This window comes from Chiloscyllium punctatum, chromosome 3 (genome assembly GCF_047496795.1).
Source record: "Chiloscyllium punctatum isolate Juve2018m chromosome 3, sChiPun1.3, whole genome shotgun sequence".
NCBI classification, from domain to species: domain Eukaryota; kingdom Metazoa; phylum Chordata; class Chondrichthyes; order Orectolobiformes; family Hemiscylliidae; genus Chiloscyllium; species Chiloscyllium punctatum.
In genome coordinates this window covers 61,970,979-61,997,485 of record NC_092741.1, presented here as the reverse complement: position 1 = coordinate 61,997,485, position 26,507 = coordinate 61,970,979, and the positions used below count along the sequence as shown (strand labels likewise).

General features: G+C 42.7%; 1 protein-coding gene across 4 annotated transcripts in view; it reads left to right on the top strand.

Moving 5' to 3' along the window:
- The first annotated feature begins 4,081 nt into the window (after positions 1-4,081).
- ahi1 (Abelson helper integration site 1) overlaps positions 4,082-26,507 on the top strand; it is a 260,111-nt gene continuing 237,685 nt past the window's right edge. For 3 of the 4 annotated variants that reach the window (XM_072554134.1, XM_072554114.1, XM_072554143.1), the window contains exon 1: positions 4,082-4,219. The gene's annotated coding sequence lies outside the window, so the exon portion shown is untranslated. Of the gene's footprint in view, positions 4,220-10,915; positions 11,010-26,507 lie in introns of all 4 variants that reach the window. The other variant, XM_072554123.1, reaches the window with a different exon arrangement.

Here is a 26,507-nt window from a genome sequence, read left to right as displayed (position 1 = left end):
CAGCATTTATGCAATAGTTAAGAGGAGGTAGAGTGCTGGGGGAGTAAGGCTGCTAATAGTGCAGAATAAGTGATCAGAATGTGAGAATGGCAGAACAATGGTATGTCTAGCTACCTGACTGGGAAGAACAGACAGTCCCAATGCATTAGAACATAGAATATTACAGCACAGTACAGGCTCTTTGGCCCTCGACGTTGCACCACCCTGTAAAACCAATCTGAAGCCCATCTAACCTATGCTATTCCATTCTCATCCATATCCCTATCCAATTACCATTTAAATGCCCGTAACGTTGGCAAGTCCACAACTGTTGCAGTCAGTGAGTTTCATGCCCCTACTACTCTTCAAGTAAAGAAACTACCTCTGACATCTGTCCGATATCTAATCACCCCTCAATTTAAAGCTATACCCCCTTGTGCTAGCCATCACCATCCTGGGAGAAAGGCTCTCACTGTCTACCCGATCTAACTGCCTGATTATCTTATAGGTCTCAATTAAGTTACTGTTCAACCTTCTTCTCTCGAACAAAAAAGTTTGAAGTCCCTCAACCTTTCCTCGTAAGACCTTCCCTCCATACCAGGCAACATCCTAGTAAACCTCCTCTAAAGCTTCCACATCCTTCCTGTAATACGGTGACCAGAACTGCACGCAATACTACAAGTGCGGCCACACCAGAGTTTTGTACAGTTGCAGCATGACCTCATGCTTCCGAAACTCGATTCCTCTACCAATAAAAGCTAACACACCGTATGCATTCTTAACAACTCTATCAACCTCGGTGGCAACTTTCAGGGATCTATGTACCTGGACACCGAGACGTCTCTGCTCATCTCCTCTACCAATAATCTTACCATTCGCCCAGTACTTTGCATTCCTGTTACTCCTTCCAAAGTGAATCATCTCACACTTTTCTGCATTAAACTCCATTTGCCACCTCTCAGCCCAACTCTGCAGCTTACCTATGTCTCTCTACAACCTACAACATCCTTCGGCACTACCCACAACTGTACTGACCTTAATGTCATTTGCAAATTTACTAACCGATCCTTCTACGCCCTCATCCAGGTCGTTGATAAAAATGACAAACAGCAGTGGCCCTAAAACAGATCCTTGCTGTACACCACTAGTAACTGAACTCCAGGATGGATATTTCCAACCAACCAGCACCCTCTGTCTTCCTTCAGCTAGTTAATTTCTGATCCAAACCACTAAATCTCCTTCAATCCCATGCTTCCGTATTTTGTACAGCAGCTTACCATGGGGAACATTATCAAACACCTTACTGAAAACCATATAGAGTCAGAGAGATGTACAGCACGGAAACAGACCTTTTGGTCCAACTTGTCTATGCTGACCAGATATCCCAACCTAATCTAGTCTCATTTTCCAGCACTTGGCCTATATCCTGCTAAACCCATCTATCCATATACCCATCCAGACGTCTTTTAAATGTTGCAATTGTACGAGCCTCCACCACTTCCTCTGGCAGCTCATTCCATACTTGCACCACAGTCTGTGTGAAAACGTTGCCCCTTAGGTCCCTTTTATACCTTATCCCTCCCACCCTAAACCTATGCCCTCTAGGTCCCCCACCCCAGGGAAAAGACTTTGTCTATTTATCATTTTCATGCCCCTCATGATTTTATAAACCTCTATGGGGTCACACCCCAACCTTCGACGCATCAACCGCTTCTCCCTCATCCACCTGTTTAGTCACCTTCTCAAAGAACTCAATAAGATTTGTGAGGCACAACCTACCCTTCACAAAACCATGTTGACTATCCCTAATCAACTTATTACTACTGAGATGATTATAAATCCTATCTCTTATAATCTTTTCCAACATATACCCACAACCAAAGTAAGGTTCACTGGTCTATAATTACCAGGGTTGTCTCTACTTCTCTTCTTGAACAAGGGACCAACATTTGCTATCCTCCAGTCTTCTGGTACTATTCCTGTTGTTAGAAATGGGGTAAAGTGTTGTTTTTGCAGATATAGAAAAAGCATAAAGAAAAGGAGTACAGCAAGAGAACTATTAACCCTGCAGGTATTTAGGGATTTTTCAGTGTATAATTGTGATTAATTAAATACTAACTTTGGTGTGTAATTACTATAACAAAAAGTTATTTTTGTAAAATTATGCTTTCAGTAAAACGCTGAGATAACCGAAATGCTTGAGCTATACAAAATGATACAAGATAATAAAATGTCCGAGGATGGAATGTACCAGCAGAATTGATACAAAATGTTAAACCAGATCTAGATGTACTGTCGACAAAATAAATGTATGTATCAGCACTGACAGAAAGGAAGGTTGCCAACCTGGGGAAGGTGGAAGTAATAAGGGTGGAGCACAGCTGGGCAGTGGTCTGGCACAGTAAGAGAGATTGGGTAATTAGGAGTCTGGAGAGATGACCTCACTCAGCTCAAAGGGTATAACTGTACACTAACCTAAGTTCTAATTTGCTCATTTGCTTATGCAATTAAAGCCCTTACTTGCAAGTTTGTAATAAATTGTCTTGTTTCCAGTTTTGGTGGTCTTGTTTAAATTTTATTGAATTTTGTTTTTAACACTGTTGACAATGATGACGTAAAGATCAAAGCCAAAGGCTCAGCAATCTCCTCCCTGGCTTCCCAGAGAATTCTAGGATAAATCCCATTCACCCCAGGGGATTTATCTATTTTCACACTTTGCAGAATTTCTAACACCTCCTTGTAAAGCTCAATCTCATCCAGTCTGGTAGCCTGTTTCTCAGCATTCTCCTCAACAACATTGTCTTTGTCCAGGAAGGTTGGGGTCATGCTTGTGCACAGACAGGAGGTGTTCTGCAAAGTGTTCAGCCAGTCTGTGTTTGGTTTCTCCTATGCAGAGTAGACCACACTGGGTGCAGTGAATATAACAGACCAGAATGGAGGAGATGCAAGTGACATGCTGTTTCACCTGGAAAGATTGTTTAGACCCTTGGGTGGTGATCAGGGAAGTGGGGAAGAAGCAGGAATTGCACTTCAGCAGTTAAATGGGGACAGGTAGAATCTCAGTATGTCTCAATGGATGTTATTAGGATCATTGTTTCATTTGTTTTATATATGAATGACTTGGACTTGTCAATAAAAAAATACAATTTTGAAGCTGCAGACAATACAAAACCCGATGGAGTAAATAATAATCAAGATCACAGCCAATTTCTAGAGGGCAAAGACTTGTGAAATTCATGCAGAAAAGTGTGTGAAGTGATGCATATTGGAAGAAACAACAATGGAGCAGCAGCGCAATCTAATTGGTGACAGAAGCAAAACACAACCAATGCTAGAAATCTGAACGTATAAAACTTTTATTTAGAAATATCATGCAGTTAAATATACAGTCGGTAACAAATAATAAAAAGCGTTGAAAAAGCAAATGTATTAAACATTCATAATTACTCACATCAGAAAAAAACTCTTGGAATAAGAAACAGCGAAAGAAAATGCAACACTTAACAAACTGGAAGACACAGCTGGGAAGGTTTGTTCCCATCCTCTGTTGAAAACAAAATTTCTGGACAGCAATACGATAGTGAACTATTAAAGAATGAAGTGCAGCATTTTAAAATTGTCATCAAATAAAAAGGATGTGACTGCAAACTGAGTCCTCCTAGAACTGGGGACTTTCCGAAATGAACTGAGACCTCGCTGAAAGGGGACTTTCTGGAAATGAACTGAGAGCGAGCTGCTTTGAAACCAGACCTTTTCGTACTGATGGTACCTGGGACTCATTTCACAGACAATCAATTTTTCAATGTATAATTTCAGTTACATCACACTGCAAATTTTTGCTATAAATTCTGTGTCACGATCGAGCCCTCCACTATCACCTGATGAAGGAGCGTCGCTCCGAAAGCTAGTGTGCTTCCCATTAAACCTGTTGGACTATAACCTGGTGTTGTGTGATTTTTAACTTTGTACACCCCAGTCCAACACCGGCATCTCCAAATCATTCCCAGCTCTTCGATGTTATTGCCATTTGCGGCCAGTAGGGGAGCAGCTGGAGCACCTGATTGGCGGAGGCTCGGCAATGCGATTGTGACGGAGACGGTGCCACGCCCCCTGGCGGCAGCAGCAGCGGGAGAGCCGCGCGGGGCCGGGGCAGAATTCGAGTTCGAGCCGTTACCGCGGGCGGTGATCGCGAGGCAGCTGGAGCCCCGCACCGACTGCAGCGTCACTTCACAACCGCCAGGTCAGTAACCAGCGGCAGGCCGCATCTCCATCGGCACTTTCCGTCTCCATGTAAGGCAGTGCCGGCGTTGCTAGGCCACGTCTGAAACAGTGGAGGTGGGTTTAATTTGGGGCCGTTACTCCCCGCCTCCTCCACCACCGACCGAACCGTCACACCTCCCGCTTTCTCCGCCCACTCCCACAACCGTTTCACCCCGTCAACCCTCAGCTACCTCCCCGCACCTCCTAACCCCATCTGCCCCCTTCCCCCCGACAGCGTAATCTTTGTAGGATCACTATCTATGATCGTGTTCCCTCCCGGATTACTGCCTGGGATCTTGTTCTCCCTGGAATCATTCTCTGGGATCATGTTCTCGCCAGGATCACTGTCTAGGATTGCGTTCTTTCTGGGACCACTCTCTGGGATCATGTTCTCTCTGGGATCGTGTTCCCTCTGAGATTGTGTACTATCCAGGATCACTGTCTGGGATCATGTTATCCCTGGGATCACACTTTTGGATCTTGTTGTTTCTGCGATTGTGTTCTGTCCAGGATCACTTTCTGGAATTGTGTTCTCTCTGCGATCATGTTCTCTTCGGATCACCTCTCTTGAGATCGTGTTCTTCTAGAATCACCTGTCTGGGATCCTGTTCTTTTCAGGATTATGTCTGGAATCGTATTCCCGACCTAATTCAGAAATTATCAGTTTCTGAAATTTTAAGGCAGTGGAAAAGAAGACTATAAAAAGTTAAGAAAGAGCATAACTGAAGGTGAATGGGATAAAGTGCATGATAAAAAAGACTGGAACCTTCCCCACATGCCAGCCAAATAAGTGCTTCAGAGGACATGCACAGCAACACACAATCTTCAATCATACAAGTAGACTGAATTTGAAATCTGTTTGAATGTATATTGCTCACTGTTTAAGGGCACCATGTAAGGAATAAGTGCATTCTAATTTTTTCATCTTGAATTAAGAAAATCGGAATGACTTATTATGACATTAACTGAGAAATACCTGGGATATGTGAAAGGTATGGCCAATACAACAAAATAGCACAAGTAAGAGAATAAAGTTAACATCAGGGGAGTAACTTTGAGACAAAGTAATTAAGTAAGTTCGTGAGTAAGACACAGTAAGTTTAGGTTTAAACCGAGGCCGCTTAGGTCAGTGGAGTGAAATGTGTCACCCTAGAAGTCTGTTACTGTCCGCACTACTGTCTTGGATGACCACATGTGCAGGAAATGCTCCTAGCTGCAGAAATTTGAGCTTTATGATTCAAAGTTTGAGCAATGGCAGGACACTGGTACCTTCTCAAGGCTGATGGCTACATGCTTTCCTTTATTGGTCAGAGTATGGAGTACAGGAGTTGGGAGGTCATGTTGCGGCTGTACAGGATATTGTTTAGGCCACTGTTGGAATATTACGTGCAATTCTGGTCTCCTTCCTATCGGAAAGACGTTGTGAAACTTGAAAGGGTTCAGAAAAGATTTACAAGATGTTGCCAGGTTTGGAGGATTTGAGCTATAGGGAGAGGTTGAATCGGTTGGGGCTGTTTTTCCTGGAGCATCGGAGGCTGAGGAGTGACCTTATAGAGGTTTATAAAATCATGAGGGGCATGGATAGGATAAATAGACAAAGACTTTTCCCTGGGGTTGGGGAGTCAGAACTAGAGGGCAGAGGTTCAAGGTGAGAGGGGAAAGATTTAAAAGAGAACTAAGGGGCAACCTTTTCACACAGAGGGTGGTACGTGTATGGAATGGGCTGCCAGAGGAAGTGGTGGAGGCTGGTACAGTTGTAACATTTAAAAGGCATCTGGATGGGTATATGAATAGGAAGGGTTTGGTGGGATATGGGCTGGGAGCTGGCAGGTGGGACGAGATTGGTTTGGGACATCTGGTCGGCTTGGACGAGTTGGACCAAAGGGTCTGTTTCCGTGCTGTACATCTCTATGACTCTAGGTTTAACACATTTAGAGAGATTGGCACACAGCAGCTTACATGAATGAATGAAGGGAATGGGTGACCACCACACAGTCCAAAAGAAGAAAGCAGGTAGTGGAGATAGACTGCTGTTCCCAAATTATTTTCCTATTTTGGAAGCTGTTGAGAGTGCTAATCCTCCAGGGATTGCAGTGAAAAAGAACCTTCTGGCACTGTGTTTTTTAACTGTACATGAGGGGAAGAAGAAGAACAAAGGAGTGATAGAGGAAATTCATTACGTGTGGTAATAGATGGGCATTTCTATGGCCTGTCAATGTGTTGACAGGATGGTAAGTTGCCTCCTAGTAAAGTACCAGGATCAAATATGTCATACAGCAGCCACAGGGTATTTTCCTGAGAGAGGGTGAACAGCCAGATGTTGTGGTCAGTGGTACCAATAACTTGGGTAGGAAGGGGAATTTGGTCCTGCAGACAGAATTTATGGAGCTAGGCCCTCAATTGCAGTAATTTCTGGAATTCTTAGAGTGGCACATGCATGTGAGTACAGAACTAGGAGGTTAATGCAGGTTAATGGGTGGTTCAAAAAATGGTGCAGAAAGATGGCTTTAGGTTCCTGGGACACAGGGTCTTGATCTGGAGGACATAGCAACTGTAACAAGCTGAATTGGTTGCACCTAAACAGAGCTGAGACTGAGTTCCTTGTGGGAGTTTTGGGAAGTTTTAAACTAACTTGGCAGGACTGTGGGTATGAAGAGAGAATAGCAGAGGAGAATACCAGGGTTTGCAAAATACCAATGGCCCTAGAATACAGCAAACCAAATCAGTAGGTGAACTTGGAGTAAAAAGAAATAAAATGAAGTCTAAAACACAATTAACATCAATGTATTAAAGTACCTGGGATAGAGTGAATTTGCCTGGGGTGGTACAATGCCAGTTGCCATATGGAAATATGATGTGATATCTGAAACCTGGCTCAAGGAAGCGTAATTTAGAAAAGGAGAGAAAGGAGGGGTGGCAGTATTTGGAAAGGAGGATACTGCAATGCTGGAGAAAGAGAACATCTCAGAGGTTCTGTTAAGTATTTAACTGCCCTTATCCAAGCATTCAGATTTCTCCATAGAGTGATGCAGAAGGACAGACTGAATTTTGTTTTCAGGTTGGACTTTACTGAACAAGGTTTTGGATAACTGGCTCATTTCCACTCGACTTGGAGGGGATGGAGTGGTCACTAAGGACTGTGGATTTAAGAACTTTACTGGTGAACTTTTTTCCACATGGGAGGATCCTGCAGATTCTGTCTACTGCATGGACCAGGAATTTTTGTTGTTATAATCATTGCATATTTTGTGTCAATAACTTGCTTAAATACTGGCCATGAGAGTCTTATGAAAGTTGGTAGTGTTCCTTTAGGTGGTTAGCATGGAATGATAAAAGGGTGGAATGTAATGTTTAAAGATTAAATTGTACTATCTCTCTGGACATTAGCGTAATGTTAATGGGTCAAACTGTACTGTCTCCAAGAAACCGAACATTCTGGAAGTGGGTGGGAGCGACATTCTGTCTTACAGGTAGCATGCAGGAATTTAGATGACTGCCCATTGTAATCCATACTTCATTTGGGCAGCCATTTACTGCTATTATCAAATTAATCTCTCATTCAGTCCTTTCCATTTAGATTGTCCTCCAGACAATCAAATTTGTTTGCATGATCATGCCTCGATACTGAAGTATATCACAACTACATTGTCTGAGGAAATAGTGGAGCCAGAACTCATTTGCAGGGCCACCCCAAAGTTAGGACATATCACACCTACATTATCTTGGGGAATCACTGAGTCAGCAAATCATTTGCATAACAATTCCCCAGGATTAGGACGTTTACGTTTACATTGTCTCCGAGGATGAGCAATCCTGTGTGGACCAGCTGGCGGGAGTATTCACTAACATCTTTAATCTCTTCTTGCTACAATCTGAAGTCTGCACCCGCTTCAAGAAGAGCACCACTGTCCTGCTGCCAAAGAAAACACATGCACCATGCCTCAATGCCTACTGCCCAGTGGCTTTGACCTCCATAATTATGAAGTGCTTTGAGAGGTTAGTCGTGGCTCATATCAACTCTAGTTCCCAGTCTGCCTTCACCCCTTGCAATTTGCCTATCAGTGTAACATGTCCATGGCAGACACCATCTCACTAGCTCTACAGTCTTTCCTGGAACCTCTGGACATAAGAATACCTACATCAGGCTTCTACTTAATGACTACAGCTGTGCCTTCAACACTATAATCTTCTAACTCTGAGACCTAGGTCTCTGCTCGGCCCTCTGCACCACCCTCTGCAACTGGATCCTTGAATTCCTGACGCACAGACTGCAATCACTGAGGATGGACGGCAGCACCTTCTCAGCAATTCTCAACACCGGTGGCCAGCAGGGCTGTGTACTCCGCCCCTTACTGCACTCTCTGTACACTCGTGACTAGTAGCCAAATTTCATCTGAACTCCGTCTACAAGTTTAATGACAGCACCCCTGTTGTGAGTCAGATATCAAAACAATGACGAGGCAGAATGCAGGAAAGAGATGGAGTGCTTGGTTGCTTTGTGTAAAGATAGCAATCTCTCCCTCAATGTCAGCAAAACTAAAGAACTGATCATTGATTTCAGGAAGCAAGGAGCAGGGCAAGCCCCTATCTACATCAATGGAGCTGAGGTGGAGATGGTCAAGAGCTTCAAGTTCCTCGGAGTGACGATCACTAACAGTCTGTCCATGACCACCCATGTTGATGTGACGGCTAAGAAGCCTTCCTCAGGAGGCTAAGGAAATTTGGCATGTACATAAAGACTCTCATCAACTTCTACAGATGCACCACAGAAAGCATTCTATCTGGAAGCATCAAGGCTTGGTGCGGCAACTGCTCTGCCCAGGACTGTTGGAAACTACAGAAGGTTGTGAACACAGTGCAATCCATCACACAAGGCAACCTTCCATTCATTGACTCCATTTACACTTCTTGCTATCTTGGAAGAAAACCAATAAAATCAAAGACACCTCCCACCCCAGTTATAATCTCTTCCGACCTCTTCTATCAGGCAGAAGGTATAAAAGCTTAAATGCACGTACCAACAGGCTCAAGAGCAGCATCTTCTCCATTGTTATTAGATCTCTGAATGGACCTCTCAAATTTCAAATCTAATGTTGATCTTGTTTTTGTGCTCCTTTTTTGCACCTGTAACGTTGTATTCCTGACCCTTAAATCACCCTATGATCTTTGTATGATATGATCTGTACTGCATGCAAAGCAAAACTTTCACTATACCAAGGTATATGTGACAATAATAAATCAAATCAAATAATCCCAGCAATTACATACTGGTGGTGGGGAAACTTGTAGAAACTTGGAGATAGTGCTGGATGCTGATGCTGGAAAGTCAGATTCGATAAAGTGTGGAGTTGGAAAAAGCACAGCAGGTCAAGCAGCATCAGAGGAACAGAGGAGTCACCGTTTGATGTCGGAACCTTTCATCAGGACTTGTAGAAACAACTGGTTGGGATAGAATTATTAGTCATGTGGAGAAAGGTGGGTTTATTTGCAAGAGTCCGCATGGATTTCTAAAAGGAAATTGTATTTAACTAACTTGCTGATGCTTTTTAAAGAGGTAACAGACTCGATTAGGGCAACACTATTGATGTGGTATATGTGGATTTACTGAAAGTATTTGATACAATTCCATACAACAGACCTGTGAGGAAAGTTATAGGTCATGGTACAAAAGGACAGTAGCAGTGTGGATCAAAATTAGCTAAGTAATAGGAAACAGAGAGTAATGGTCAATGGATACTTTTTGGGCTGGAGGAAGGCTTGTAGTGGAGATCCCCAGGGCTCAGAATTGGGACTTCTGCTTTTCCAGATATATATTGATGATCTGGATTTTGATGTGCAGGGATCATGCAATCTTTACAGTGTGGAAAGAGGCCATTTGGCCTTTCGAGTTTGCACTAAATTTCTGAAGAGTCTCTCCACCTTACCCTCTACCCGCATTTTACCATGCCCAATCCACCTAACCTGGAGATCCTTAGATTGAGGGATGAAACCAGAGCACCTGGTAGAAGCTCAGGCAGACATAATGAGAATGTGCAAACCTCACACAGAAACCTAAGGCTGGAATCGAACCCACATCCCTCACGCTGAGGCAGCTGTGCTAACCACTGTGCCACCTGTGTCAGTTTGAAAGATTACAGATGGCACTGAACTTGAAAGAATTATAAGTTGTAAGAAGTTCAGTATGGAATTCCAAAAGGGCATTGACAAGTTGATGGGGTAGACAGATAGGTGAAGGGTGAGGTTAAATGCAGAGAAATATGAGTTGATGCAGTTTTGGAAGGAGAACATTGAAAGACAATACAACAATCGGGATAAAGTACAATTCTAATGGGGAAAGGCAAGAGATTTGGACTGGGTAATGATTCTTGTTTGAAGTGCTTCTGCAGACGCAATGGGCCAAATCGCCTCTTTCTACATTCTAGCAGTTCTATGAATGACTGAGTGTGTCCTTGTATAGTATTTCAGAACCTTTTTTTCCATCCCTTTAGGAATTTTTAGAATTATAATTCTGTACTCATGTACTCAAGTACAGGGATACGAGTACAGCGAGAAGTATACAAAATTGCCATTTCAGGCACCATCTTGCGTTCAAAGATACTTAGATACAAAATCTCAGGTATAGATTAGAAAAATAAAGAGGTAAAAGTAAAAGTTCCGTATTACTGTCCTTCTAAAGCAGGAAGTCTGGGTGGGCTTCACCTCAAGGCCGGGAGTCCCTCAAGTCCACGCTGGCTCAACTCTCCACTACTGAAGCCGTCCAGGGAATGGAGGTAAGTAGAAAGATAAAAAATGAAAAGAGAAAAACAACAAAAAGTGGAAAAAGAAGAAAATAGATTGATGGAGTGGATGAACGCCATCTTCTTCATTGCTCTTTATTTTCTCTCTTGTTGTTAAACTACCTATTCAAGACGGCTCAGGGCAACCCTGATGGACTCGACCTGTAAGCAGCTCTTGGTTCGTCCCAGAGATCGTAGCCTGGAATATAAAACTCTTACAGATAGTTAAGTATTTACCAATGGCATCATTGTTACACTATCACATAGATACCTACAAGCCAGGCTTGAGCTAAGGTTTTAAAACCATTAGCAGAGTAGCAGCACCAGCTCTTACTCCCAAGAGCTCTATCAGGCTAATCCCCTTATTACTGTAAACAAACTGTCTTTATACATAAATTGGTGTTAAAATTACAAAGACACCACATGTCCTTAATCAGATAAGTAGCAATAAAATGGCAAAAGGAAGAGAAATTCATTGACAGGTCTGAGTACATTTGATGAATTAAGCTACACGCACAAAGTGGGAAACCTTGATCAAGTCAGGCCAAATGGCCAATTGCTTTGGCTAGATAACCTTTCCTTTTAACAGTACATCATAATGAGAAACGCGTCTAAACTATGTGGAAAACGTCATGAGGTAACCTCACTCAGCCCAGTATCGTTGTCCTACAAAATGGATTTTTGTTTTAAAAGCATCTTAGATCCCCAAAATGCAAATTAAATTCGCAATATTCCAAGATCTCAAGCTCCCGGGAACAACACACAAACATTCAATCCATGACAAATCAGACCACAAAGAATTAACCTTTCCACCAGCTTTCGTTTTCTCTCTCTCTCTCTCTCTCTCTCTGTCTCTCTGATGAATATCTTCCAACTTTCTTACTGTGTCAGTTTCAGCTTTTGTGTTTTCCTAGCTTGCAAGGGTAATGAGACATTCACATTCCAGAACATTCAAGATTAGGGAGCTGAGCTTCATAAATTCAAATCTGCTCAGTGTGGTATACATGAAAATGTATCAGGATTGTTCTATTACGTGCATATACCACTCAGCTTATTAAATTACAAGTTCTTTTCCTATTGAGTATGAAATTTGTTAAGAGTCTTCAGTATAAACCAGAATGGTATAAGGCTACCAGTTTTTCCAATGTTAACATAGTTGCACAGCATGTTCAGGACCTGGACTTTATATTCACTAGGGCAGGTCCATACTTCAATAGAACCAGCTGCTTTGCCATTCTTCAATCCTTGTGTTGTACTTTCTTCTAGATTGACATTCTTTGATTTGCATGGACCTCTTCTATTTCTGTTCTTATGGTTTCTTCATTCTGTAGAAGATTAAAGTATTTTTCTATCTCTGATTTTATTCTCTTTTATTCCAGTTATTCTATCAACATCCTTGATTGTAGGTTTATTTCCTATATATTTTGTTAATCTGTTTCCTCTTCTACAGATGCCATATTTTGCAACATTGACAATCCAAACTCTTCAACATTTACAATCTTTGATAACAGTCAAGATCTTGTTTCTTTTTCAAATTTTGAACTTGTTCTGCTTAAATTGTTGATGTACGTTCTCCATTGTCTTCCAGTTATTTTGCTGCTGTCAATGTTATAGTTATCACCAGATATTCTTACTTGTCTCTCTTAAGTATGTAGTTATCACTTGGGATGATCATTTGTAAGAACAAAAAAATCTACTTGTGTCCCAAAAGAGTAAGAAACAGTCTGTTTCAAACCCAAAATTTATGCCAAGGTTTGGCACTGTGCCCCTCCCTCATCCTGATTGTCATTGATGTTCTAACTGATCAAATGTGACTGCATATGCTGTGGTTTGTAGCTTACATTCAGCAATGTGGTTGGATGACAAGAACATGACTGAGTATCTTGAGCAATGGGAGGAAACATTTAGAGGGCGGATATAAGAATTAGCAGACCAGTTAAACTGCGAGTTTGAACCCAGAAAAGAGGGTTGGAGTGAAGGTGTAAAGATTATGGGTGAAGATTTGGAGAAAGTAATTAATTTGAAGCTTGTGAGGTCAGTCGTAGCAGAAGATGAAAGTGTGGTGATGGAAATTAAGCAATGGTTGGCAGTAGAAAAGTACTGCTGAAATTGAAAGGAAGGATCTACAGGTTGTGAGACTGCCTTATGCAGCGCAGAAGCTTGTGGAACAGCAATTGTATACTGAATTTATACAATTCCGAGATGGATACATGCAGTGGCTTGAAAGGGCAATATCAGGTCCCAATATGTTGTGGGTCAGTGAAGTTTGTGAAAGCACCAAAGAAAGTAGCTAAGAATAGATTTAAATAGAATGGTCAGATGTTGAACATAGAGGAAATAAGTGAGGTGACTGATGTGATTATCTGGACAAAAGGGAAGAGGAATACCAAAGACCAGATTTAAAAATGTGGTTACAAAAGATTTAAACACAGTAGAATTGTAAGAGGAATGGGTTATAGATAGGAAATAGAGAAGAGCGATAACCATGATTATGGTGATTCCCAAATAAAAATGGCAGTCAAAATGGCAAGTGTCTGCATTTTTTTATTCAGTCATGGGATGTGGGCATCACTGGCTGGGAAAGTATTTATTGCCCATCCCTAATTGGTCTCGAGGCGTTGATGATGAACTACTGCCTTGAACCACTGCAGTCCATATGCTGTAGGTGGACCCCAAGTGGCATAAGGGAGTTTCAGGATTTTGACCCTGCAGAGGCCAGAAATATACACTCACCCAGAGGACAGCAGGTAGTGGGGCAGTGTAAAATTGAGTAGGATGTCAGTTACACCATGCCTGTGACCTAGCTGTCCAAGCCTGCGGTATTTTCAGTTGTGGAGGAGGCATTGGGGACTCTGCCTGATCGGGTAAGGTCAGGTGAGTTTTTATAGTTTTGTTATCATGTCTTTATTTTGGAAAGGCAATAGTGCTGAGATCCAGATAAAAAGGGCCCTGTATTAATAAATACTATTTGACTTTACAGGCAGCTGTAGGGTTTAATTAAAAGGGGTAAGGCATGATCAGAGATTTCAAGGATATAGTCTGTGCCTCCTATGCTATGTGTCAAATCGGGCACAGTTTAGATTAGATTAGATTACTTACAGTGTGGAAACAGGCCCTTTGGCCCAACAAGTCCACACCAACCTGCCGAAGCGCAACCCACCCATTCCCCTACATTTACCCCTTTACCTAACACTACGGGCAATTTAGCATGGCCAATTCACCTGACCTGCACATCTTTGGACTGTGGGAGGAAACCGGAGCACCCGGAGGAAACCCACGCAGACACGGGGAGAACGTGCAAACTCCACACAGTCAGTCGCCTGAGTCGGGAATTGAATCCGGGTCCCTGGCGCTGTGCGGCAGCAGTGCTAACCACTGTGCCACTGTGCCGCCCTGAAAATGCAGGGACCAAAGTGTGCACACAAAATGTCTCCAGTTGCCAGTTCTGGAAGTTTGATTTTCATAGCTTGAGAGTCTGGAGTATTCGTGAGACAGTATAATACATAGCATGTACAGAGAGGTAGTCACTCTGCAAGCTAAGGTTCCACAACTAGGGGCAGAATGGGTGACCACTAGGCAGAATAAGAGGCGGGCAATTCAGGAATCTCTTATGGCCATTCCCCTGCAAAACAAATATACCGCTTTGGATACAGTTAGGTGGAATGGCCTCTGAAGAAAGTAGCACCTAAATTCATTGTATATGGTTGGTTCTGCTACACAATAGAAGAGGAATTAAGTGTGGGATGGCTGTAGTAATAGCAGATTAAATCATCAGAGGAATAGATAGACATTGCTTTGACTGCAAATGAAATACTAGGATGGATTGTTGCCTCCAGAGTGAGAGTCAAGGATGTCTAGGAGCATCTACAGGATATTCTGGAATTGGAGGATGAACAGCCAGTGGCTGAGCTGCACATTGGTATTGATAACGTAAATTTATAAAAGGGATGAGGTCCGAAAAGCATAATATAGGGAGTTACGAAGCAAGTTTAAAAAGTAGGACCTCTTGGGAATGATCTCAAGATTACTATCAGTACCATGTGTTAGCCAGGGTACAATTAGCAGGATATATCAGATAAAAAGATGAACATGACTGGAGGGATAGTATGAAGGGGAGGGTTTCAGATTCTTGAGACATTACAAATGGTTCTGGGAAGCTGGGACTGGTACAAGCTGGACAGGCTGCACCTGGGCAGCAGTGAACTGATATCCTGTGGGAGTGTGGAATATATTTGCTAGTGAGGTTGGGGAGGGTTTAAACTAAAATGGCAATGTGAGGCCCTTGGGGAGGAGTGACCATAGTATGATAAAATTCTTCATTACGATAGAGAGTGATGTAGTTGATTCTGACACTAGGATCTTCAATCTAAATAAAGGAAATTACGATGGTATGAGAGTTGTTCTGGCTATGATAAATTGAGGAATTTGATGGTAATGGTAAACACTTAAAGAGCACATGAATGAACTGTTTTAATTGTTTATTCCAATCTAGCATAATAATACAATGAGAAAAGTAGCCCAAACATGGCTAACAAGGGAATTGGGAATGGTAGTTAGATCCAAGGAGGGGGCATACAATTTGGCCAAAACATATCTTGAATTTGTTAACAGTTTATAATTCAGCACAGGAGGATAAAGGGACTGATTTAAGAATGGGAAAATGCAGTATGAGAGAAAGCTTGTGGGGAGCATACAAACTTAAAAGCTTCTAAATGTATGTGAAGATAAGAAGCCTGTGAAGGTAAATGTCAGTTCTTTACAGGTCAGAAGTGGTATGCTTACCGAATAATGTACATTGTTGCACACAACTGAAGCGATCCACGTCTAAGTGTAACAAGACCAGGGCAATATTCAAGCTTGCATTGAAAACTGACAAGTAACATTTGTGTCACACAAATTCCAGACAATGATCATCTCCTATAAGACTATATAACCACTACCTTTTGACATTCAGTAGCATTACTATCACTGACTTCCCACTATCAATATCCCAGAGGTCAGGAACTCAACTGGACTTGCCATTTAAATATAGAGGTGGCTATAAGAGAAAGTCAGAGGCTAGGAATCCTTCAGCAAGAAACTCATCTCCTGACTCCCCAAAGCCTGTTCACCATATACAAGGCACAAGTCAGGAGTGTTATGGCATATTCCCCACCTGCCTGCATGAGTCCATCCCCAACAACATTCAAGTTTTACGTTCAGTTATTTCACCATTGCTTGGTAGCAACAGTGTGTACCATCTACAAATGCAATGCAAAAGTTTGCCAAGATCCTTAGACAACACTTTAAATCCATGACCGCTTCCATCTGGAAAGACAAGTGCAGCAGATATGTGTGAACATCATCACCACCTGCAAGTTCCTCTCCAAGCCACTCATATTCCTGACTTGAAAATGTATTATCATTCCTTCACTGTTGCTAAGTCAAATTCGGGAGGTCCTTCCCTATCAGCTTTGTGGGTCTACTGCAGTTCACTTTGTGGGTCACTGCAGCAGTTCAAAAAGGCAGCTCACCGCCTTCTCAAGGGCAATTAGAGATGGGCTTAAAAATTAGTCCAGCTAGCAATGTCCGCTTCCCACTAACGAGTAAAAGATAAGAAACAGGGTAAGTTAAAATGGGGAACATAAATGGCAGACCAATTAAATACATACTTTGGTTTGGAGTTCACAAAAGAGAACACATGACATCCCAAAAATACTGGTGAACACAGCGTCTAAGTGAGAAGGAGGAGCTGATATAAATCCATATTAATAGGAATGGTGTTGGGGAAATTGATGGGATTAAAGACTGATAATTTTCTAGGACCTGATCATCTGCATCCCAGTGTACTTAAAGAAGTGGCCCTATAAATTTTGAATGCATTGGAGATCATTTTTCGAGATTCCATTGACTCTAAAAGAAGTTTTTATGGTTTGGAGGATAGCTAATGTAACCCATGGCGTGGTGACTCAGTGGTTAGCACTGTTGCCTCACAGCGCCAGGGACCCGGGTTCTATTCCAGCCTCGGGTGCCTGTCTGTGTCCCCTTGTCTGCATGGGTTTCCTTCGGGTGCCCTGGTTTCCCCCCACAATCCAAAGACATGCAGGTTAGGTGATTTGGCCATGCTAAATTTCCCATGGTGTTCAGGGTTATGTAGGTTAGGTCAACTCTGGTACTCCAGCATCTGCAGTCCTCACTTTCTCCTAGGTGCATTAGTCAGGGATAAATATAGGGCAGGGGAATGGGTCTGCGTGAGTTACTGTTCGGAGGGTTGGTGTGGACTTGTTGGGCCGAAGGGCCATTTTCCACACAGTAGGGATTCTATGAATCATTATTTAAAATGGAGGTAGCAAGAAAACATGGAATTTGTATGCTGGTTAGCCTTGAATTGGCAGTGGGGAAAATACTAGAGTCCTCTGGAAAGGTTGAATAGCAAAGTAGTTGGAAAACAGTGACAGGATCAGACTGAGTCAGCATGGATTTATAAAATGGAAATCCTGCTTTACAAATGTATTGGAATCTTTCAAGGATATAACTATTGGAGTTGATCAGGAAGAGCCAGTGAATGTGGTTGACTTGGACTTTCAGAAGGCTTTCAATAAGGTTCCACTTAAGAGTTTAGCATATGCAGTTAAAACATATGGTTGGCAGACAGGAAACAAAGTAGGAATAAGTAGTTTCAGGCAGTGACTAGAGGGGTGCTGCAGGGATCAGTGTTTGGACCCCAGCTATATTAATTTCAATGAGGGTCGTAAATGTAAATATGTAAAGTAAATGAGAATATTAGCTGTGAGAAGGATACAGAGCTGTTTCAGTGTCACAATTTAAGGTTATAGGGTGTGCTATTTAGGACTGAGATGATCTATTTCTTCACCAAGAGAGTGGTGAACATGTAGAATTCTCAGCTACTGAAAGCAATTGAAGCCAAAACATTGAAGGATTTCAAGAAGGAGCAGGATATAGTTCTTTGGGCTATTCTTTGGAACACAACTAGGGAGTTGAAGGAGCCCATCCTCCAGGCATAAATGCCAAAGGGAAAATATTTAAGTTCATTTGGCTGGATCTGCCGAGAGGAACACAACCTGGCAGCCTATAATGAGCTGGTCAAGCCCTGCATGCTTGAAATAGATTAAAAGCAATTATGTTTAGTCCACTGGCAAGGACAGACTTGCATGTATTTTTCTTGTTTTTGTCGAGAAGATTAAGTTTAATTAGAAATTTTGCAACTCTGTAATTCATTGATATCTGTAAAAATTAAAGCAAGTTCACTTTCAAATTGGGCCTTGTCTCTCTAAAGTGTTCCCAGTCTGTCTACTGAAAGATTGGAGGAGAACAGAGCAAAAGGCACATTTCCTAGTTTAGATCACACATCATTGTTGTTGCAACTTTAATATCCTATGTTTAAATATTTGGGCAATAAAAATGAGCTCTTCAAAGTGAAGTGGATCTGAGACTTTTGAAGTGCTATATGTATTTATATATACCAACTCCATGTAACACTGCTGTATTAAATGTTAAACATTCTAAATTAAAAAATGCAGACCTGTGGAGCAAGATGCTCATTTGCTTTTAAAGAATAAGAGACTAGATTAAGTGCACTGGGAAGTTGAGTTAGGCTTTAGATCCCTAAAATTTGTTGCAGAAAGAAACATCTGAGGGAGTTCTGGTATTCTCAGTTACTAAACAGGAAGAAGCAAAGAGTGCAGTATTACTGCATCTTAGGTGAACATTGTGAAAATGTAGAGTGGAAGTGTAATGGATGGTTTAGTGGGAGCTTATAAAAGGCTAGTGCACAAAACTTTGAGGCAAGTAATATAAATCTAGAATAGTCTGGATAGAATCAGCTTATTTTTTTTTCTTTTTTAAAAATACAAATGATCCCAAAACAAATCGGTCACCAAGACATTTTTAATGTTTTTAATGTGATTTTTTTTCAGTGCATAAAGGTTGGCTGTATAAGACAAAATATTTGGCAAGTAATTTGGTTGATTTATTCATTTTTTTTCTGTGCAAGGATTAGAATCCTTTCTATTTGAAGACAGTGATCTTAGCATGACAGAACTGCTGAAAGGCTCAGTGAAAAATGTAGACTTTATGTAGTTAGATTGTGGTTTTGAGGCACAACAGAGAAAGGCTGCAGTTTTTTTCTGATGCTGACTAACATCAAGGCTTGATTTTAATGGTGACTAATTACACTGGTAAAATGACCCCTCATGCTGTGTGATGCCAGAATGCCCAAGTTAAAATGACAGCTTTATTACTAATGTTCTGTGGTTCTGTAATTTGGCATTTTTGCATTTGTACTGATGAGTACAAGATAAAATTCTTCAGCAATTTGTCTCAGCAAAAACAGGTAACAGCCACTCCACCACTAACTGCAAAAGGCCCCATACACTTGCCCATCCATGTGTTCCATAAATTTGTATGTCCATTAAATCTGAAACCACATTTTTCTGCTTAAGGTCCCATCTTTACTGGGGAGACTAAAATACATTAGTGTCTGCTAAATATCTCTCTTCTGCTTACAATTATGGTATGAAGATTCCTTTGGGGTACCACTTCAACTCCCCGTCTCATTCATACATTTAACTTTTTACCATTATTTTCCCACCCTGTTCCAGAAAAGCCCAACAGTAACTTGCAGGAATAAAACCACATCTTTATTCTCAATGCTACACAACCATTTCGTCTGACTACTAAAAAAAAGAAAGAACTGCAGATACTGTAAATCAGAAACAAAAACGGAAATTGCTGGAAAAGCTCAGCTGGTATGGCAGCAGCTGTGGAGGGAAATCAGAGTTAATGTTTCAGGTTAACTGACCATTCCAAAAAACCTCTCTGAGGAAGGGTCACTTGACCTGAAATCCCAATTCTGATTTCTCTACACAGATGCCCAGACTTGCTGAGCTTTTCCAGCAATTTCTGTTTTTGCCTCACTATATAAACTTGTCTTTCCTATTTGTTTATGTTTTTTCATCCTCCTTTCAGTTTACTCCAGTGTATAGTTTTTTTTTACTCACAGTTACAAACTATTAAAATGTACTGATTGCTTTCTTGAGAGAAAGCAGCATACCTGGTTGTTGCATTTTTTTAATGAGGTGATTGTCTTACCCAGTTTTGGTTTGATGGAGGCTGCATGTTTAAAACAGTAACCTGACAAATATGTTTTTTTCCTTTGTTTTGGCAAGCTTTCAGAATATTGCTTCCTTTACCTATTTTTCCCCTAATCTCCTGTTCAGACATATTATTACACACTTCTGGAGCAAATGGGACTTGAACCTAGGTCTTTTGGTTTAGGGGTAGGGATAGAACAACTGTGCCACAAGAGAGTCTATTGTTTCTTTTAAAGGTTGAGACAAAACTAGACTTGAATGACTGACTTGTAGAGTCTGATCGGGAAAGAACAAAATATTTAGCATCCCACATAAGTCCCTTAATTGGCTTAGAGTTAGCAATGGTCTAAATTGAGCTAGCACATTTTAATTAATAAATAACGGTAGTGAAGGGATTAGTTGACAAGAAGCCCTGTTGTTCAAACAAAAACATTTTCAATTACTCAGCCACACAAAATACAAATAATGCAAATCCTCACAACTGCCTTCTTCATCTTAGTGTTAAAAAGGACTTCATTTGTTATGAATCTTACCATTTGTCAATTAATAGCACTTTTGCTCAATGGGTTTGTAACATATAATTGCAACAAAGTTGTGATTTTCAAAGATGTGAGAAAAACAAAAGGGGAGTAGGAGTATCTGAGTTGCTTTTGTATAGAGCCAGCAGAGACATATTGGCCCAAAATGCTTTCTACTGTGCTGTGACCATTCTCTGATACTATTGTGAAGTTAAAGACAGATTTCTCAGATAAAATCTGACAAACTCAGATAAAAGATCTGTTGACCATAAGTCAGAAGTCAGCATGTCGCTCCGAAAGCTAGTGTGCATTCAATTAAACCTGTTGGACTATAACCTGCTGTTATCTGACTTTTAACTTCACACAAATGGCTATTGCTTGAGTGTACAGCTGTTTCCAAAAACTGACATTACTAATGCCTTCCTTTAATTTGGAGACTTGAAGTCTATCCAAAGTTGGCAAATCTGCCCTGTTTAATATTTACAACTCTAAGTAATTTGCCCATTTTTTTCTAACCAATCTAGACCTCACTGTCCCGATAAGAATCAAGCCATTTAGGCTTATAGTTGAGCAATAGTCAGCACAGGTCAGGTGACTCCACCCAACTACTTTAACTCAAACACAGTCCCAAAACGTGGTGACATAGAGTTGTACACGGCAACAAACCTCTTGGTCTAACTTGTCAATGCAGACTAGATATCCTAAATTAATCTAATCCCATTTACATATCTCTCTAAATGCCTCCTAGTCACGTACCCATCCAGATGCCTTTTAAATGTTGTAATTCATACCAGCCTCCACCACCTCCTCTGGCAGCTTGTTTCAGACATGCATCAGTGTCCGTATGAAAACGTTGCCCCTTAGGTCCCTTTTAAATCTTGTTTGTCTCACCTTAAACCTATGTCCTCAAGTTTTTGGATTCCCCTACCCTGGGGAAAAGACTTTGGCTGTTCACCCTATCCATGCCCCTCATGATTTTATAAACTTTTACAAAGTCATCCTTCAGCCTGTGTAGCTCCAGAGAAAATAACCCCAGCCTAAATCAGCTCTCTATTTAACTCAAACCCTTCAACCCTGGCAACATTCTTGTGAAACTTTTTTCAACCTTTTCAAGTTTAACAATATCTTTCCTATAGCAGGGAGGCCAGAATTGAATGCAGTACTCCAAAAGTGGCCTAACCAACGTTCTGTACAGCTGCAACGTGACCTCCCAACCCCTTTACTCAATGCACTGACCAATAAAGGCAAGTATACCAAACGCTGTCTTCACTACCCCATCTACCTGCGACTCCACTTTCAAGGAACCATGAACTTGCACTCCATTGTTACAGCTTCTCCAAATTAACATCTATTAGTTGGTTGTGCTTGCTGCTGTTCTTAGCAAGCCCACCTGTACTTTTCATTGAACCAGGGTTGGTGTTGATATAGTGAAGGATATGCTAGGCTATGAGGTTACAGATTGTGGTTGAACATAATTCTGCTTCTGGTGTTGATTGTACAGTGTAGAGATATTCCAGTGCGAAGAGGGCCCTCGGCTTCCACAAAAGCTCTGTGGTTGTCAGATCTGCCAATACCTCAAGGGTGGGTGCACTGTGACAGGTAGATTGGTGAGGACAAGGTCAGTTCGATTTGATTTCTGAAGGTGATCACCTACTGCAGACCCAGTCAAGCCCATGTGGATTCGAGTTTATGCTCATGTCTTTTATGCAATAGTGGGCAGCCATGTTAAGGCCTCTATAAATAAGTCTTTACTCTATAACCAAGTCAGATGGTTTAGTTGCAGTTTATAGTTTAGAGAAAGTTCTCACACATGACAATTGTAACATAATTTCTGGTTGTCTGGCATCTCAGTATCATAATTCCACCCTTTAGGTTAGCTTGGGAGCATACTTTAAATGTTTTTCCTGGTCATCAATAGCGATGGGTTAATGTTCACCAACCTATTTGTTTGAATTAATTCCTGCTTAATTTGCCTCTGACTTGTCTTGCTGTACAACAATATCATAAAGCATATTTCAGGTAATGCTTCTGCAAATAAAAATGGCTAGCAAAACCACAACTTTATCCCACACAAATAGATTACACACTTGTAATTTTGAATTTCGATGTGGGCATTCTGTCAGGTCTGCATCCCCATCTTTTCAATAGCTTGTGCATTAAGCCATACTGGAGCAGTGGGATCAGTATGGGGCTGTGCCTTTCAAAGGTGGGAGAGGACATTGGGATCGATAAGAGGATGTCTTTTATCTTAATTGTGATTATAACAAGGGCCACGTGGGTCCCAGGACTGACACAGGTAGGGATCACAGAGATTCATGGCAGGATAGGACATGCGCAAATGCATGTGCACCGCCCTCCCCTCTCCTTTAATGAGGTGATCCTCGTGACTGTAAGCCTTCTGACAGAGTGTAAAGGTACAAGGAAGCTTGAGACTTTTAAGGAGAGGGGTAATTTCCAGTTAAAGTAATAAGAGACAATTGCAGAGCTGTTAGCTGATGTAGAATAGAGAGCTACAACAGCAGTGACAGCCACAACTCTACAGCCTCTGCATCTTAGGGCTAATCAGCTGGCACCCAGTTTCTTTGAATTTCTCTATATGCTAGAAACACTGTCGATAATGAACAAATACAGGTTATTTTTAACAGTGATGTTGATGACACTATGATAGATCCTGTTATGGATCTACCTGAGTAGACAGATCTGTGGAGTATGATTTTTCAATGTTATTGACAGCATTACATAAACTTCAATAGTTTGTTGAAATTAGTTTTGCCTCTTATTAGAGGGTGAGCACATTGACACTTTAATAAGCTTTTATGTCTTTTGAATCAATGACTATTCACATTTCCACATCTGTACTTTAATATTACTAGCCCAATTTCTGCCACAAGCAAAAAACTGTGGCCGACAGCACATTTTCATTGTTGTAGTGTCAGTCTGTTTTGTACTTAGTAATTAGTTTGGCATGGTAATATTATGGGATTTGTGGTGCTGGAAGAGCACAGCAGTTCAGGCAGCATCCAACGAGCAGCAAAATCGACGTTTCGGGCAAAAGCCCTTCATCAGGAATAAAGGCAGTGAGCCTGAAGCATGGAGAGATAAGCTAGAGGAGGGTGGGGGTGGGGAGAAAGTAGCATAGAGTACAATGGGTGAGTGGGGGAGGAGATGAAGGTGATAGGTCAGGGAGGAGAGGGTGGAGTGGATAGGTGGAAAAGAAGATAGGCAGGTCGGACAAGTCAAGGAGACAGTGTTGAGCTGGAAGTTTGAAACTAGGATGAGGTGGGGGAAGGGGAAATGGGGAAGCTGTTGAAGTCCACATTGATGCCCTGGGGTTGAAGTGTTCCGAGGCGGAAGATGAGGCGTTCTTCCTCCAGGCGTCTGGTGGTGAGGGAGCGGCGGTGAAGGAGGTCCGGGACCTCCATGTCCTCGGCAGAGTGGGAGGGGGAGTTGAAATGTTGGGCCACGGGGCGGTTTGGTTGATTGGTGCGGGTCTCTCGGAGATGTTCCCTAAAGCGCTCTGCTAGGAGGCGCCCAGTCTCCCCAGTGTAGAGGAGACCACATCGGGAGCAACGGATACAATAAATGATATTAGTGGATGTGCAGGTAAAACTTTGGATATGGAAGGCTCCTTTAGGGCCTTGGATAGAGGTGAGGGAGGAGGTGTGGGCGCAGGTTTTACAGTTCCTGCGATGGCAGGGAAAAGTTCCAGAATGGGAGGGTGGGTCGTAGGGGGGTGTGGACCTGACCAGGTAGTCGCGAGGGAACGGTCTTTGCGGAAGGCGGAAAGGGGTGGGGAGGGAAATATATCCCTGGTGGTGGGGTCTTTTTGGAGGTGGCGGAAATGTCGGCGGATGATTTGGTTTATGCGAAGGTTTGTAGGGTGGCAGGTGAGCACCAGGGTGTTCTGTCCTTGTTACGGTTGGAGGGGTGGGGTTTGAGGGCAGAGGTGCGGGATGTGGACGAGATGCATTGGAGGGCATTTTTAACCACGTGGGAAGGGAAATTGCAGTCTCTAAAGAAGGAGGCCATCTGGTGTGTTCTATGGTGGAACTGATCCTCCTGGGAGCAGATCCAGCGGAGGCGGAGAAATTGGGAATACGGGATGGCATTTTTGCAAGAGATAGGGTGGGAAGAGGTGTAATCCAGGTAGCTGTGGGAGTCGGTGGGTTTGTAAAAAAATGTCAGTGTCAAGTCGGTCGTCACTAATGGAGATGGAAAGGTCCTGGAAGGGGAGCGAGTTGTCAGAGATGGTCCAGGTAAATTTAAGGTCAGGGTGGAATGTGTTGGTGAAGTTGATGAATTGCTCAACCTCCTCCAGACCAAAGGTGTAGCCATGGGCACACGTATGGGCCCCAGCTATGCCTGTCTCTTTGTTGACTATGTAGAACAGTTGATCTTCCGTAATTACACCGGCACCACTCCCCACCTCTTCCTCCGCTACATTGATGACTGCATTGGCGCCACCTTGTGCTCCCGCGAGGAGGTTGAGCAATTCATCAACTTCACCAACACATTCCACCCTTAAATTTACCTGGACCATCTCTGACACCTCGCTCCCCTTCCTGGACCTCTCCATCTCCATTAGTGACAACCGACTTGACACTGACATTTTTTACAAACCCTCCGACTCCCACAGCTACCTGGATTACACCTCTTCCCACCCTATCTCTTGCAAAAATGCCATCCCGTATTCCCAATTTCTCCGCCTCCGCCGGTTCTGCTCCCAGGAGGACCAGTTCCACCATAGAACACACCAGATGGCCTCCTTCTTTAGAGACTGCAATTTCCCTTCCCACATGGTTAAAGATGCCCTCCAACGCATCTCGTCCACATCCCGCACCTCTGCCCTCAAACCCCACCCCTCCAACCGTAACAAGGACAGAACGCCCCTGGTGCTCACCTTCCACCCTACAAACCTTCGCATAAACCAAATCATCCGCCGACATTTCCGCCACCTCCAAAAAGACCCCACCACCAGGGATATATTTCCCTCCCCATCCCTTTCCGCCTTCCGCAAAGACCGTTCCCTCCGCGACTACCTGGTCAGGTCCACACCCCCCTACGACCCACCCTCCCATTCTGGAACTTTCCCCTGCCACCGCAGGAACTGTAAAACCTGCGCCCACACCTCCTCCCTCACCTTTATCCAAGGCCCTAAAGGAGCCTTCCACATCCATCAAAGTTTTACCTGCACATCCACTAATATCATTTATTGTATCCGTTGCTCCCGATGTGGTCTCCTCTACATTGGGGAGACTGGGCGCCTCCTAGCAGAGCGCTTTAGGGAACATCTCCGAGACACCTGCACCAATCAACCAAACCGCCCCGTGGCCCAACATTTCAACTCCCCCTCCCACTCTGCCGAGGACATGGAGGTCCCGGGCCTCCTTCACCGCCGCTCCCTCACCACCAGACGCCTGGAGGAAGAACGCCTCATCATCCGCCTCGGAACACTTCAACCCAAGGGCATCAGTGTGGACTTCAACAGCTTCCTCATTTCCCCTTCCCCCACCTCATCCTAGTTTCAAACTTCCAGCTCAGCACTGTCTCCTTGACTTGTCCAGACTTGTCGAACCTGCCTATCTCCTTTTCCACCTATCCACTCCACCCTCTCCTCCTTGACCTATCACCTTCATCTCCTCCCCCACTCACCCATTGTACTCTATGCCACTCTCTCCCCACCCCCACCCTCCTCTAGCTTATCTCTCCATGCTTCAGGCTCACTGCCTTTATTCCTGATGAAGGGCTTTTGCCCGAAACGTCGATTTCGCTGCTCGTTGGATGCTGCCTGAACTGCTGTGCTCTTCCAGCATCACTAATCCAGTATTTGCTTTCCAGCATCTGCAGTCATTGTTTTTACCTCATGGTAATATTATGCTTTG